General features: G+C 46.9%; 10 non-coding genes across 10 annotated transcripts; all 10 read left to right on the top strand.

The window, feature by feature from the left end:
* Nucleotides 1-768: 768 nt before the first annotated feature.
* LOC142253765 (U2 spliceosomal RNA) lies at nucleotides 769-959 on the top strand. The gene has a single exon (XR_012726815.1). It is a non-coding gene; the product is annotated as a U2 spliceosomal RNA (small nuclear RNA).
* A 1,117-nt stretch (nucleotides 960-2,076) lies between these two features.
* On the top strand, nucleotides 2,077-2,267 carry LOC142253753 (U2 spliceosomal RNA). The gene has a single exon (XR_012726814.1). It is a non-coding gene; the product is annotated as a U2 spliceosomal RNA (small nuclear RNA).
* A 1,117-nt stretch (nucleotides 2,268-3,384) lies between these two features.
* On the top strand, nucleotides 3,385-3,575 carry LOC142253742 (U2 spliceosomal RNA). Its single transcript, XR_012726813.1, has one exon. It is a non-coding gene; the product is annotated as a U2 spliceosomal RNA (small nuclear RNA).
* A 1,117-nt stretch (nucleotides 3,576-4,692) lies between these two features.
* On the top strand, nucleotides 4,693-4,883 carry LOC142253730 (U2 spliceosomal RNA). The gene has a single exon (XR_012726812.1). It is a non-coding gene; the product is annotated as a U2 spliceosomal RNA (small nuclear RNA).
* Nucleotides 4,884-6,000: 1,117 nt separating this feature from the next.
* Nucleotides 6,001-6,191, top strand: LOC142252953 (U2 spliceosomal RNA). Its single transcript, XR_012726313.1, has one exon. It is a non-coding gene; the product is annotated as a U2 spliceosomal RNA (small nuclear RNA).
* A 1,117-nt stretch (nucleotides 6,192-7,308) lies between these two features.
* On the top strand, nucleotides 7,309-7,499 carry LOC142253719 (U2 spliceosomal RNA). The gene has a single exon (XR_012726809.1). It is a non-coding gene; the product is annotated as a U2 spliceosomal RNA (small nuclear RNA).
* Nucleotides 7,500-8,616: 1,117 nt separating this feature from the next.
* LOC142253707 (U2 spliceosomal RNA) lies at nucleotides 8,617-8,807 on the top strand. Its single transcript, XR_012726808.1, has one exon. It is a non-coding gene; the product is annotated as a U2 spliceosomal RNA (small nuclear RNA).
* Nucleotides 8,808-9,924: 1,117 nt separating this feature from the next.
* LOC142253696 (U2 spliceosomal RNA) lies at nucleotides 9,925-10,115 on the top strand. Its single transcript, XR_012726807.1, has one exon. It is a non-coding gene; the product is annotated as a U2 spliceosomal RNA (small nuclear RNA).
* Nucleotides 10,116-11,232: 1,117 nt separating this feature from the next.
* LOC142253685 (U2 spliceosomal RNA) lies at nucleotides 11,233-11,423 on the top strand. The gene has a single exon (XR_012726806.1). It is a non-coding gene; the product is annotated as a U2 spliceosomal RNA (small nuclear RNA).
* Nucleotides 11,424-12,540: 1,117 nt separating this feature from the next.
* LOC142253674 (U2 spliceosomal RNA) lies at nucleotides 12,541-12,731 on the top strand. Its single transcript, XR_012726805.1, has one exon. It is a non-coding gene; the product is annotated as a U2 spliceosomal RNA (small nuclear RNA).
* The last annotated feature ends 1,095 nt before the right edge of the window (nucleotides 12,732-13,826 follow it).

Here is a 13,826-nt window from a genome sequence, read left to right as displayed (position 1 = left end):
AATGGGCGGCCTATGAAAGAATTAGTACTTTCATTAAGTATACTAAACCGGCTAATTGGGAATAGACAAACTGTAAAAAGCCCTCTGAGAAAGCCCCTCTCTAACCTTTGTTAGTAAGCTTTTCTGTAGCCTGCCTGTTGATGTATTTTCGGTTTGAACAGTGCACAACATGAAGAGACGGAACACTGGCGGCTTGTCACAATGCCCCCCGATGACATCACAATAGCGCTGCTGCCTAGAAAACAAGCTGCGCAGAAGAAGTTGTTCTTTGGGTGGGAGGGTGGGCTAGTGGAAGGAGGGGGCAATCTCTTTTTTTCCCGGGTGGTAGGGGGATGACAGGAGAAGGGAAGCGGGTGGTGAGAAAGGTACAGAGGGCAGGGTTTGGGGGCTGGGAAGGAAAGGGAAAAGATTAGGGTTTGGGGATGATGAAAGGGCTTTCTACGGGTAAGGATGGCAAAGGGTGGCAGTGACGGAAAGTCAGGCAACCTGTCCTGTCCGTCTTTTTGTATCGTGAATTGGAAAGACTGCAAGGGGGAGGGGAGTTGCTTGCGCCCTAAAGGAGGAGTTATTCAGATTCATTGCAGTGGGCGGCGGCTGCAAAACGCACCATTCTTCTTGTTTTTGCTCTGCAAAGCAGCCTTTTCAAGGGTTGGCTTGGGTGACAAAATGTCTTGTGTAGGCGTGGGTTTGTCTCCCTCTCGCTCTCTCTCCCTAAGATGTGTCCGGCATAGGCCAGGGTGCCACTCGAGGCCCAAACCAATTCTGGTTATCGCTTCTCGGCCTTTTGGCTAAGATCAAGTGTAGTATCTGTTCTTATCAGTTTAATATCTGATACGTCCCCTATCTGGGGACCATATATTAAATGGATTTTTAGAACAGGGAGATGGAAAAAGAGCTTGCTCTGTCCACTCCACGCATTGACCTGGTATTGCAGTACCTCCAGGAACGGTGCACCCCTTCTTAACCCAGTTTCCAAAAGCAGAACTCGATTCACCTGATTCATATTAGCCCGATTAGCGAATTGAAATGAATTTTTATCTAACACACTTTTTACTTGCTTTATTCATCCAAATAGCAAACTCATCACCACTCAACTTCACCAACTCTGCTATGTCCCGTGCAGTATCTTGTTGTCAGTCTAATCTAGATCATGTGTAATTGAATGGAATAGATCCCTTTTGGACAAAGTGGAGTCAGATGCTGCAGTGACCACAGGTGTGAGAGGATCTACAATTGGCATCTGGTGTTATCTCTCTGCTTCCACTCCAAATAAAGTTACCTGTTGTTACCTGAACGTCAAATACTAAGAATGGGTGGCCTATGAAAGAATTAGTACTTTCATTAAGTATACTAAACCGGCTAATTGGGAATAGACAAACTGTAAAAAGCCCTCTGAGAAAGCCCCTCTCTAACCTTTGTTAGTAAGCTTTTCTGTAGCCTGCCTGTTGATGTATTTTCGGTTTGAACAGTGCACAACATGAAGAGACGGAACACTGGCGGCTTGTCACAATGCCCCCCGATGACATCACAATAGCGCTGCTGCCTAGAAAACAAGCTGCGCAGAAGAAGTTGTTCTTTGGGTGGGAGGGTGGGCTAGTGGAAGGAGGGGGCAATCTCTTTTTTTCCCGGGTGGTAGGGGGATGACAGGAGAAGGGAAGCGGGTGGTGAGAAAGGTACAGAGGGCAGGGTTTGGGGGCTGGGAAGGAAAGGGAAAAGATTAGGGTTTGGGGATGATGAAAGGGCTTTCTACGGGTAAGGATGGCAAAGGGTGGCAGTGACGGAAAGTCAGGCAACCTGTCCTGTCCGTCTTTTTGTATCGTGAATTGGAAAGACTGCAAGGGGGAGGGGAGTTGCTTGCGCCCTAAAGGAGGAGTTATTCAGATTCATTGCAGTGGGCGGCGGCTGCAAAACGCACCATTCTTCTTGTTTTTGCTCTGCAAAGCAGCCTTTTCAAGGGTTGGCTTGGGTGACAAAATGTCTTGTGTAGGCGTGGGTTTGTCTCCCTCTCGCTCTCTCTCCCTAAGATGTGTCCGGCATAGGCCAGGGTGCCACTCGAGGCCCAAACCAATTCTGGTTATCGCTTCTCGGCCTTTTGGCTAAGATCAAGTGTAGTATCTGTTCTTATCAGTTTAATATCTGATACGTCCCCTATCTGGGGACCATATATTAAATGGATTTTTAGAACAGGGAGATGGAAAAAGAGCTTGCTCTGTCCACTCCACGCATTGACCTGGTATTGCAGTACCTCCAGGAACGGTGCACCCCTTCTTAACCCAGTTTCCAAAAGCAGAACTCGATTCACCTGATTCATATTAGCCCGATTAGCGAATTGAAATGAATTTTTATCTAACACACTTTTTAGAAGCTTTATTCATCCAAATAGCAAACTCATCACCACTCAACTTCACCAACTCTGCTATGTCCCGTGCAGTATCTTGTTGTCAGTCTAATCTAGATCATGTGTAATTGAATGGAATAGATCCCTTTTGGACAAAGTGGAGTCAGATGCTGCAGTGACCACAGGTGTGAGAGGATCTACAATTGGCATCTGGTGTTATCTCTCTGCTTCCACTCCAAATAAAGTTACCTGTTGTTACCTGAACGTCAAATACTAAGAATGGGCGGCCTATGAAAGAATTAGTACTTTCATTAAGTATACTAAACCGGCTAATTGGGAATAGACAAACTGTAAAAAGCCCTCTGAGAAAGCCCCTCTCTAACCTTTGTTAGTAAGCTTTTCTGTAGCCTGCCTGTTGATGTATTTTCGGTTTGAACAGTGCACAACATGAAGAGACGGAACACTGGCGGCTTGTCACAATGCCCCCCGATGACATCACAATAGCGCTGCTGCCTAGAAAACAAGCTGCGCAGAAGAAGTTGTTCTTTGGGTGGGAGGGTGGGCTAGTGGAAGGAGGGGGCAATCTCTTTTTTTCCCGGGTGGTAGGGGGATGACAGGAGAAGGGAAGCGGGTGGTGAGAAAGGTACAGAGGGCAGGGTTTGGGGGCTGGGAAGGAAAGGGAAAAGATTAGGGTTTGGGGATGATGAAAGGGCTTTCTACGGGTAAGGATGGCAAAGGGTGGCAGTGACGGAAAGTCAGGCAACCTGTCCTGTCCGTCTTTTTGTATCGTGAATTGGAAAGACTGCAAGGGGGAGGGGAGTTGCTTGCGCCCTAAAGGAGGAGTTATTCAGATTCATTGCAGTGGGCGGCGGCTGCAAAACGCACCATTCTTCTTGTTTTTGCTCTGCAAAGCAGCCTTTTCAAGGGTTGGCTTGGGTGACAAAATGTCTTGTGTAGGCGTGGGTTTGTCTCCCTCTCGCTCTCTCTCCCTAAGATGTGTCCGGCATAGGCCAGGGTGCCACTCGAGGCCCAAACCAATTCTGGTTATCGCTTCTCGGCCTTTTGGCTAAGATCAAGTGTAGTATCTGTTCTTATCAGTTTAATATCTGATACGTCCCCTATCTGGGGACCATATATTAAATGGATTTTTAGAACAGGGAGATGGAAAAAGAGCTTGCTCTGTCCACTCCACGCATTGACCTGGTATTGCAGTACCTCCAGGAACGGTGCACCCCTTCTTAACCCAGTTTCCAAAAGCAGAACTCGATTCACCTGATTCATATTAGCCCGATTAGCGAATTGAAATGAATTTTTATCTAACACACTTTTTACTTGCTTTATTCATCCAAATAGCAAACTCATCACCACTCAACTTCACCAACTCTGCTATGTCCCGTGCAGTATCTTGTTGTCAGTCTAATCTAGATCATGTGTAATTGAATGGAATAGATCCCTTTTGGACAAAGTGGAGTCAGATGCTGCAGTGACCACAGGTGTGAGAGGATCTACAATTGGCATCTGGTGTTATCTCTCTGCTTCCACTCCAAATAAAGTTACCTGTTGTTACCTGAACGTCAAATACTAAGAATGGGCGGCCTATGAAAGAATTAGTACTTTCATTAAGTATACTAAACCGGCTAATTGGGAATAGACAAACTGTAAAAAGCCCTCTGAGAAAGCCCCTCTCTAACCTTTGTTAGTAAGCTTTTCTGTAGCCTGCCTGTTGATGTATTTTCGGTTTGAACAGTGCACAACATGAAGAGACGGAACACTGGCGGCTTGTCACAATGCCCCCCGATGACATCACAATAGCGCTGCTGCCTAGAAAACAAGCTGCGCAGAAGAAGTTGTTCTTTGGGTGGGAGGGTGGGCTAGTGGAAGGAGGGGGCAATCTCTTTTTTTCCCGGGTGGTAGGGGGATGACAGGAGAAGGGAAGCGGGTGGTGAGAAAGGTACAGAGGGCAGGGTTTGGGGGCTGGGAAGGAAAGGGAAAAGATTAGGGTTTGGGGATGATGAAAGGGCTTTCTACGGGTAAGGATGGCAAAGGGTGGCAGTGACGGAAAGTCAGGCAACCTGTCCTGTCCGTCTTTTTGTATCGTGAATTGGAAAGACTGCAAGGGGGAGGGGAGTTGCTTGCGCCCTAAAGGAGGAGTTATTCAGATTCATTGCAGTGGGCGGCGGCTGCAAAACGCACCATTCTTCTTGTTTTTGCTCTGCAAAGCAGCCTTTTCAAGGGTTGGCTTGGGTGACAAAATGTCTTGTGTAGGCGTGGGTTTGTCTCCCTCTCGCTCTCTCTCCCTAAGATGTGTCCGGCATAGGCCAGGGTGCCACTCGAGGCCCAAACCAATTCTGGTTATCGCTTCTCGGCCTTTTGGCTAAGATCAAGTGTAGTATCTGTTCTTATCAGTTTAATATCTGATACGTCCCCTATCTGGGGACCATATATTAAATGGATTTTTAGAACAGGGAGATGGAAAAAGAGCTTGCTCTGTCCACTCCACGCATTGACCTGGTATTGCAGTACCTCCAGGAACGGTGCACCCCTTCTTAACCCAGTTTCCAAAAGCAGAACTCGATTCACCTGATTCATATTAGCCCGATTAGCGAATTGAAATGAATTTTTATCTAACACACTTTTTACTTGCTTTATTCATCCAAATAGCAAACTCATCACCACTCAACTTCACCAACTCTGCTATGTCCCGTGCAGTATCTTGTTGTCAGTCTAATCTAGATCATGTGTAATTGAATGGAATAGATCCCTTTTGGACAAAGTGGAGTCAGATGCTGCAGTGACCACAGGTGTGAGAGGATCTACAATTGGCATCTGGTGTTATCTCTCTGCTTCCACTCCAAATAAAGTTACCTGTTGTTACCTGAACGTCAAATACTAAGAATGGGCGGCCTATGAAAGAATTAGTACTTTCATTAAGTATACTAAACCGGCTAATTGGGAATAGACAAACTGTAAAAAGCCCTCTGAGAAAGCCCCTCTCTAACCTTTGTTAGTAAGCTTTTCTGTAGCCTGCCTGTTGATGTATTTTCGGTTTGAACAGTGCACAACATGAAGAGACGGAACACTGGCGGCTTGTCACAATGCCCCCCGATGACATCACAATAGCGCTGCTGCCTAGAAAACAAGCTGCGCAGAAGAAGTTGTTCTTTGGGTGGGAGGGTGGGCTAGTGGAAGGAGGGGGCAATCTCTTTTTTTCCCGGGTGGTAGGGGGATGACAGGAGAAGGGAAGCGGGTGGTGAGAAAGGTACAGAGGGCAGGGTTTGGGGGCTGGGAAGGAAAGGGAAAAGATTAGGGTTTGGGGATGATGAAAGGGCTTTCTACGGGTAAGGATGGCAAAGGGTGGCAGTGACGGAAAGTCAGGCAACCTGTCCTGTCCGTCTTTTTGTATCGTGAATTGGAAAGACTGCAAGGGGGAGGGGAGTTGCTTGCGCCCTAAAGGAGGAGTTATTCAGATTCATTGCAGTGGGCGGCGGCTGCAAAACGCACCATTCTTCTTGTTTTTGCTCTGCAAAGCAGCCTTTTCAAGGGTTGGCTTGGGTGACAAAATGTCTTGTGTAGGCGTGGGTTTGTCTCCCTCTCGCTCTCTCTCCCTAAGATGTGTCCGGCATAGGCCAGGGTGCCACTCGAGGCCCAAACCAATTCTGGTTATCGCTTCTCGGCCTTTTGGCTAAGATCAAGTGTAGTATCTGTTCTTATCAGTTTAATATCTGATACATCCCCTATCTGGGGACCATATATTAAATGGATTTTTAGAACAGGGAGATGGAAAAAGAGCTTGGTCTGTCCACTCCACGCATTGACCTGGTATTGCAGTACCTCCAGGAACGGTGCACCCCTTCTTAACCCAGTTTCCAAAAGCAGAACTCGATTCACCTGATTCATATTAGCCCGATTAGCGAATTGAAATGAATTTTTATCTAACACACTTTTTACTTGCTTTATTCATCCAAATAGCAAACTCATCACCACTCAACTTCACCAACTCTGCTATGTCCCGTGCAGTATCTTGTTGTCAGTCTAATCTAGATCATGTGTAATTGAATGGAATAGATCCCTTTTGGACAAAGTGGAGTCAGATGCTGCAGTGACCACAGGTGTGAGAGGATCTACAATTGGCATCTGGTGTTATCTCTCTGCTTCCACTCCAAATAAAGTTACCTGTTGTTACCTGAACGTCAAATACTAAGAATGGGCGGCCTATGAAAGAATTAGTACTTTCATTAAGTATACTAAACCGGCTAATTGGGAATAGACAAACTGTAAAAAGCCCTCTGAGAAAGCCCCTCTCTAACCTTTGTTAGTAAGCTTTTCTGTAGCCTGCCTGTTGATGTATTTTCGGTTTGAACAGTGCACAACATGAAGAGACGGAACACTGGCGGCTTGTCACAATGCCCCCCGATGACATCACAATAGCGCTGCTGCCTAGAAAACAAGCTGCGCAGAAGAAGTTGTTCTTTGGGTGGGAGGGTGGGCTAGTGGAAGGAGGGGGCAATCTCTTTTTTTCCCGGGTGGTAGGGGGATGACAGGAGAAGGGAAGCGGGTGGTGAGAAAGGTACAGAGGGCAGGGTTTGGGGGCTGGGAAGGAAAGGGAAAAGATTAGGGTTTGGGGATGATGAAAGGGCTTTCTACGGGTAAGGATGGCAAAGGGTGGCAGTGACGGAAAGTCAGGCAACCTGTCCTGTCCGTCTTTTTGTATCGTGAATTGGAAAGACTGCAAGGGGGAGGGGAGTTGCTTGCGCCCTAAAGGAGGAGTTATTCAGATTCATTGCAGTGGGCGGCGGCTGCAAAACGCACCATTCTTCTTGTTTTTGCTCTGCAAAGCAGCCTTTTCAAGGGTTGGCTTGGGTGACAAAATGTCTTGTGTAGGCGTGGGTTTGTCTCCCTCTCGCTCTCTCTCCCTAAGATGTGTCCGGCATAGGCCAGGGTGCCACTCGAGGCCCAAACCAATTCTGGTTATCGCTTCTCGGCCTTTTGGCTAAGATCAAGTGTAGTATCTGTTCTTATCAGTTTAATATCTGATACGTCCCCTATCTGGGGACCATATATTAAATGGATTTTTAGAACAGGGAGATGGAAAAAGAGCTTGCTCTGTCCACTCCACGCATTGACCTGGTATTGCAGTACCTCCAGGAACGGTGCACCCCTTCTTAACCCAGTTTCCAAAAGCAGAACTCGATTCACCTGATTCATATTAGCCCGATTAGCGAATTGAAATGAATTTTTATCTAACACACTTTTTACTTGCTTTATTCATCCAAATAGCAAACTCATCACCACTCAACTTCACCAACTCTGCTATGTCCCGTGCAGTATCTTGTTGTCAGTCTAATCTAGATCATGTGTAATTGAATGGAATAGATCCCTTTTGGACAAAGTGGAGTCAGATGCTGCAGTGACCACAGGTGTGAGAGGATCTACAATTGGCATCTGGTGTTATCTCTCTGCTTCCACTCCAAATAAAGTTACCTGTTGTTACCTGAACGTCAAATACTAAGAATGGGCGGCCTATGAAAGAATTAGTACTTTCATTAAGTATACTAAACCGGCTAATTGGGAATAGACAAACTGTAAAAAGCCCTCTGAGAAAGCCCCTCTCTAACCTTTGTTAGTAAGCTTTTCTGTAGCCTGCCTGTTGATGTATTTTCGGTTTGAACAGTGCACAACATGAAGAGACGGAACACTGGCGGCTTGTCACAATGCCCCCCGATGACATCACAATAGCGCTGCTGCCTAGAAAACAAGCTGCGCAGAAGAAGTTGTTCTTTGGGTGGGAGGGTGGGCTAGTGGAAGGAGGGGGCAATCTCTTTTTTTCCCGGGTGGTAGGGGGATGACAGGAGAAGGGAAGCGGGTGGTGAGAAAGGTACAGAGGGCAGGGTTTGGGGGCTGGGAAGGAAAGGGAAAAGATTAGGGTTTGGGGATGATGAAAGGGCTTTCTACGGGTAAGGATGGCAAAGGGTGGCAGTGACGGAAAGTCAGGCAACCTGTCCTGTCCGTCTTTTTGTATCGTGAATTGGAAAGACTGCAAGGGGGAGGGGAGTTGCTTGCGCCCTAAAGGAGGAGTTATTCAGATTCATTGCAGTGGGCGGCGGCTGCAAAACGCACCATTCTTCTTGTTTTTGCTCTGCAAAGCAGCCTTTTCAAGGGTTGGCTTGGGTGACAAAATGTCTTGTGTAGGCGTGGGTTTGTCTCCCTCTCGCTCTCTCTCCCTAAGATGTGTCCGGCATAGGCCAGGGTGCCACTCGAGGCCCAAACCAATTCTGGTTATCGCTTCTCGGCCTTTTGGCTAAGATCAAGTGTAGTATCTGTTCTTATCAGTTTAATATCTGATACGTCCCCTATCTGGGGACCATATATTAAATGGATTTTTAGAACAGGGAGATGGAAAAAGAGCTTGCTCTGTCCACTCCACGCATTGACCTGGTATTGCAGTACCTCCAGGAACGGTGCACCCCTTCTTAACCCAGTTTCCAAAAGCAGAACTCGATTCACCTGATTCATATTAGCCCGATTAGCGAATTGAAATTAATTTTTATCTAACACACTTTTTACTTGCTTTATTCATCCAAATAGCAAACTCATCACCACTCAACTTCACCAACTCTGCTATGTCCCGTGCAGTATCTTGTTGTCAGTCTAATCTAGATCATGTGTAATTGAATGGAATAGATCCCTTTTGGACAAAGTGGAGTCAGATGCTGCAGTGACCACAGGTGTGAGAGGATCTACAATTGGCATCTGGTGTTATCTCTCTGCTTCCACTCCAAATAAAGTTACCTGTTGTTACCTGAACGTCAAATACTAAGAATGGGCGGCCTATGAAAGAATTAGTACTTTCATTAAGTATACTAAACCGGCTAATTGGGAATAGACAAACTGTAAAAAGCCCTCTGAGAAAGCCCCTCTCTAACCTTTGTTAGTAAGCTTTTCTGTAGCCTGCCTGTTGATGTATTTTCGGTTTGAACAGTGCACAACATGAAGAGACGGAACACTGGCGGCTTGTCACAATGCCCCCCGATGACATCACAATAGCGCTGCTGCCTAGAAAACAAGCTGCGCAGAAGAAGTTGTTCTTTGGGTGGGAGGGTGGGCTAGTGGAAGGAGGGGGCAATCTCTTTTTTTCCCGGGTGGTAGGGGGATGACAGGAGAAGGGAAGCGGGTGGTGAGAAAGGTACAGAGGGCAGGGTTTGGGGGCTGGGAAGGAAAGGGAAAAGATTAGGGTTTGGGGATGATGAAAGGGCTTTCTACGGGTAAGGATGGCAAAGGGTGGCAGTGACGGAAAGTCAGGCAACCTGTCCTGTCCGTCTTTTTGTATCGTGAATTGGAAAGACTGCAAGGGGGAGGGGAGTTGCTTGCGCCCTAAAGGAGGAGTTATTCAGATTCATTGCAGTGGGCGGCGGCTGCAAAACGCACCATTCTTCTTGTTTTTGCTCTGCAAAGCAGCCTTTTCAAGGGTTGGCTTGGGTGACAAAATGTCTTGTGTAGGCGTGGGTTTGTCTCCCTCTCGCTCTCTCTCCCTAAGATGTGTCCGGCATAGGCCAGGGTGCCACTCGAGGCCCAAACCAATTCTGGTTATCGCTTCTCGGCCTTTTGGCTAAGATCAAGTGTAGTATCTGTTCTTATCAGTTTAATATCTGATACGTCCCCTATCTGGGGACCATATATTAAATGGATTTTTAGAACAGGGAGATGGAAAAAGAGCTTGCTCTGTCCACTCCACGCATTGACCTGGTATTGCAGTACCTCCAGGAACGGTGCACCCCTTCTTAACCCAGTTTCCAAAAGCAGAACTCGATTCACCTGATTCATATTAGCCCGATTAGCGAATTGAAATGAATTTTTATCTAACACACTTTTTACTTGCTTTATTCATCCAAATAGCAAACTCATCACCACTCAACTTCACCAACTCTGCTATGTCCCGTGCAGTATCTTGTTGTCAGTCTAATCTAGATCATGTGTAATTGAATGGAATAGATCCCTTTTGGACAAAGTGGAGTCAGATGCTGCAGTGACCACAGGTGTGAGAGGATCTACAATTGGCATCTGGTGTTATCTCTCTGCTTCCACTCCAAATAAAGTTACCTGTTGTTACCTGAACGTCAAATACTAAGAATGGGCGGCCTATGAAAGAATTAGTACTTTCATTAAGTATACTAAACCGGCTAATTGGGAATAGACAAACTGTAAAAAGCCCTCTGAGAAAGCCCCTCTCTAACCTTTGTTAGTAAGCTTTTCTGTAGCCTGCCTGTTGATGTATTTTCGGTTTGAACAGTGCACAACATGAAGAGACGGAACACTGGCGGCTTGTCACAATGCCCCCCGATGACATCACAATAGCGCTGCTGCCTAGAAAACAAGCTGCGCAGAAGAAGTTGTTCTTTGGGTGGGAGGGTGGGCTAGTGGAAGGAGGGGGCAATCTCTTTTTTTCCCGGGTGGTAGGGGGATGACAGGAGAAGGGAAGCGGGTGGTGAGAAAGGTACAGAGGGCAGGGTTTGGGGGCTGGGAAGGAAAGGGAAAAGATTAGGGTTTGGGGATGATGAAAGGGCTTTCTACGGGTAAGGATGGCAAAGGGTGGCAGTGACGGAAAGTCAGGCAACCTGTCCTGTCCGTCTTTTTGTATCGTGAATTGGAAAGACTGCAAGGGGGAGGGGAGTTGCTTGCGCCCTAAAGGAGGAGTTATTCAGATTCATTGCAGTGGGCGGCGGCTGCAAAACGCACCATTCTTCTTGTTTTTGCTCTGCAAAGCAGCCTTTTCAAGGGTTGGCTTGGGTGACAAAATGTCTTGTGTAGGCGTGGGTTTGTCTCCCTCTCGCTCTCTCTCCCTAAGATGTGTCCGGCATAGGCCAGGGTGCCACTCGAGGCCCAAACCAATTCTGGTTATCGCTTCTCGGCCTTTTGGCTAAGATCAAGTGTAGTATCTGTTCTTATCAGTTTAATATCTGATACGTCCCCTATCTGGGGACCATATATTAAATGGATTTTTAGAACAGGGAGATGGAAAAAGAGCTTGCTCTGTCCACTCCACGCATTGACCTGGTATTGCAGTACCTCCAGGAACGGTGCACCCCTTCTTAACCCAGTTTCCAAAAGCAGAACTCGATTCACCTGATTCATATTAGCCCGATTAGCGAATTGAAATGAATTTTTATCTAACACACTTTTTACTTGCTTTATTCATCCAAATAGCAAACTCATCACCACTCAACTTCACCAACTCTGCTATGTCCCGTGCAGTATCTTGTTGTCAGTCTAATCTAGATCATGTGTAATTGAATGGAATAGATCCCTTTTGGACAAAGTGGAGTCAGATGCTGCAGTGACCACAGGTGTGAGAGGATCTACAATTGGCATCTGGTGTTATCTCTCTGCTTCCACTCCAAATAAAGTTACCTGTTGTTACCTGAACGTCAAATACTAAGAATGGGCGGCCTATGAAAGAATTAGTACTTTCATTAAGTATACTAAACCGGCTAATTGGGAATAGACAAACTGTAAAAAGCCCTCTGAGAAAGCCCCTCTCTAACCTTTGTTAGTAAGCTTTTCTGTAGCCTGCCTGTTGATGTATTTTCGGTTTGAACAGTGCACAACATGAAGAGACGGAACACTGGCGGCTTGTCACAATGCCCCCCGATGACATCACAATAGCGCTGCTGCCTAGAAAACAAGCTGCGCAGAAGAAGTTGTTCTTTGGGTGGGAGGGTGGGCTAGTGGAAGGAGGGGGCAATCTCTTTTTTTCCCGGGTGGTAGGGGGATGACAGGAGAAGGGAAGCGGGTGGTGAGAAAGGTACAGAGGGCAGGGTTTGGGGGCTGGGAAGGAAAGGGAAAAGATTAGGGTTTGGGGATGATGAAAGGGCTTTCTACGGGTAAGGATGGCAAAGGGTGGCAGTGACGGAAAGTCAGGCAACCTGTCCTGTCCGTCTTTTTGTATCGTGAATTGGAAAGACTGCAAGGGGGAGGGGAGTTGCTTGCGCCCTAAAGGAGGAGTTATTCAGATTCATTGCAGTGGGCGGCAGCTGCAAAACGCACCATTCTTCTTGTTTTTGCTCTGCAAAGCAGCCTTTTCAAGGGTTGGCTTGGGTGACAAAATGTCTTGTGTAGGCGTGGGTTTGTCTCCCTCTCGCTCTCTCTCCCTAAGATGTGTCCGGCATAGGCCAGGGTGCCACTCGAGGCCCAAACCAATTCTGGTTATCGCTTCTCGGCCTTTTGGCTAAGATCAAGTGTAGTATCTGTTCTTATCAGTTTAATATCTGATACGTCCCCTATCTGGGGACCATATATTAAATGGATTTTTAGAACAGGGAGATGGAAAAAGAGCTTGCTCTGTCCACTCCACGCATTGACCTGGTATTGCAGTACCTCCAGGAACGGTGCACCCCTTCTTAACCCAGTTTCCAAAAGCAGAACTCGATTCACCTGATTCATATTAGCCCGATTAGCGAATTGAAATGAATTTTTATCTAACACACTTTTTACTTGCTTTATTCATCCAAATAGCAAACTCATCACCACTCAACTTCACCAACTCTGCTATGTCCCGTGCAGTATCTTGTTGTCAGTCTAATCTAGATCATGTGTAATTGAATGGAATAGATCCCTTTTGGACAAAGTGGAGTCAGATGCTGCAGTGACCACAGGTGTGAGAGGATCTACAATTGGCATCTGGTGTTATCTCTCTGCTTCCACTCCAAATAAAGTTACCTGTTGTTACCTGAACGTCAAATACTAAGAATGGGCGGCCTATGAAAGAATTAGTACTTTCATTAAGTATACTAAACCGGCTAATTGGGAATAGACAAACTGTAAAAAGCCCTCTGAGAAAGCCCCTCTCTAACCTTTGTTAGTAAGCTTTTCTGTAGCCTGCCTGTTGATGTATTTTCGGTTTGAACAGTGCACAACATGAAGAGACGGAACACTGGCGGCTTGTCACAATGCCCCCCGATGACATCACAATAGCGCTGCTGCCTAGAAAACAAGCTGCGCAGAAGAAGTTGTTCTTTGGGTGGGAGGGTGGGCTAGTGGAAGGAGGGGGCAATCTCTTTTTTTCCCGGGTGGTAGGGGGATGACAGGAGAAGGGAAGCGGGTGGTGAGAAAGGTACAGAGGGCAGGGTTTGGGGGCTGGGAAGGAAAGGGAAAAGATTAGGGTTTGGGGATGATGAAAGGGCTTTCTACGGGTAAGGATGGCAAAGGGTGGCAGTGACGGAAAGTCAGGCAACCTGTCCTGTCCGTCTTTTTGTATCGTGAATTGGAAAGACTGCAAGGGGGAGGGGAGTTGCTTGCGCCCTAAAGGAGGAGTTATTCAGATTCATTGCAGTGGGCGGCGGCTGCAAAACGCACCATTCTTCTTGTTTTTGCTCTGCAAAGCAGCCTTTTCAAGGGTTGGCTTGGGTGACAAAATGTCTTGTGTAGGCGTGGGTTTGTCTCCCTCTCGCTCTCTCTCCCTAAGATGTGTCCGGCATAGGCCAGGGTGCCACTC

Source organism: Anomaloglossus baeobatrachus, chromosome 9, assembly GCF_048569485.1.
Source record: "Anomaloglossus baeobatrachus isolate aAnoBae1 chromosome 9, aAnoBae1.hap1, whole genome shotgun sequence".
NCBI classification, from domain to species: Eukaryota; Metazoa; Chordata; class Amphibia; order Anura; family Aromobatidae; genus Anomaloglossus; species Anomaloglossus baeobatrachus.
The sequence above is the reverse complement of the archived record's forward strand: the minus strand, read 5'-3'. Positions and strand labels throughout refer to the sequence as shown.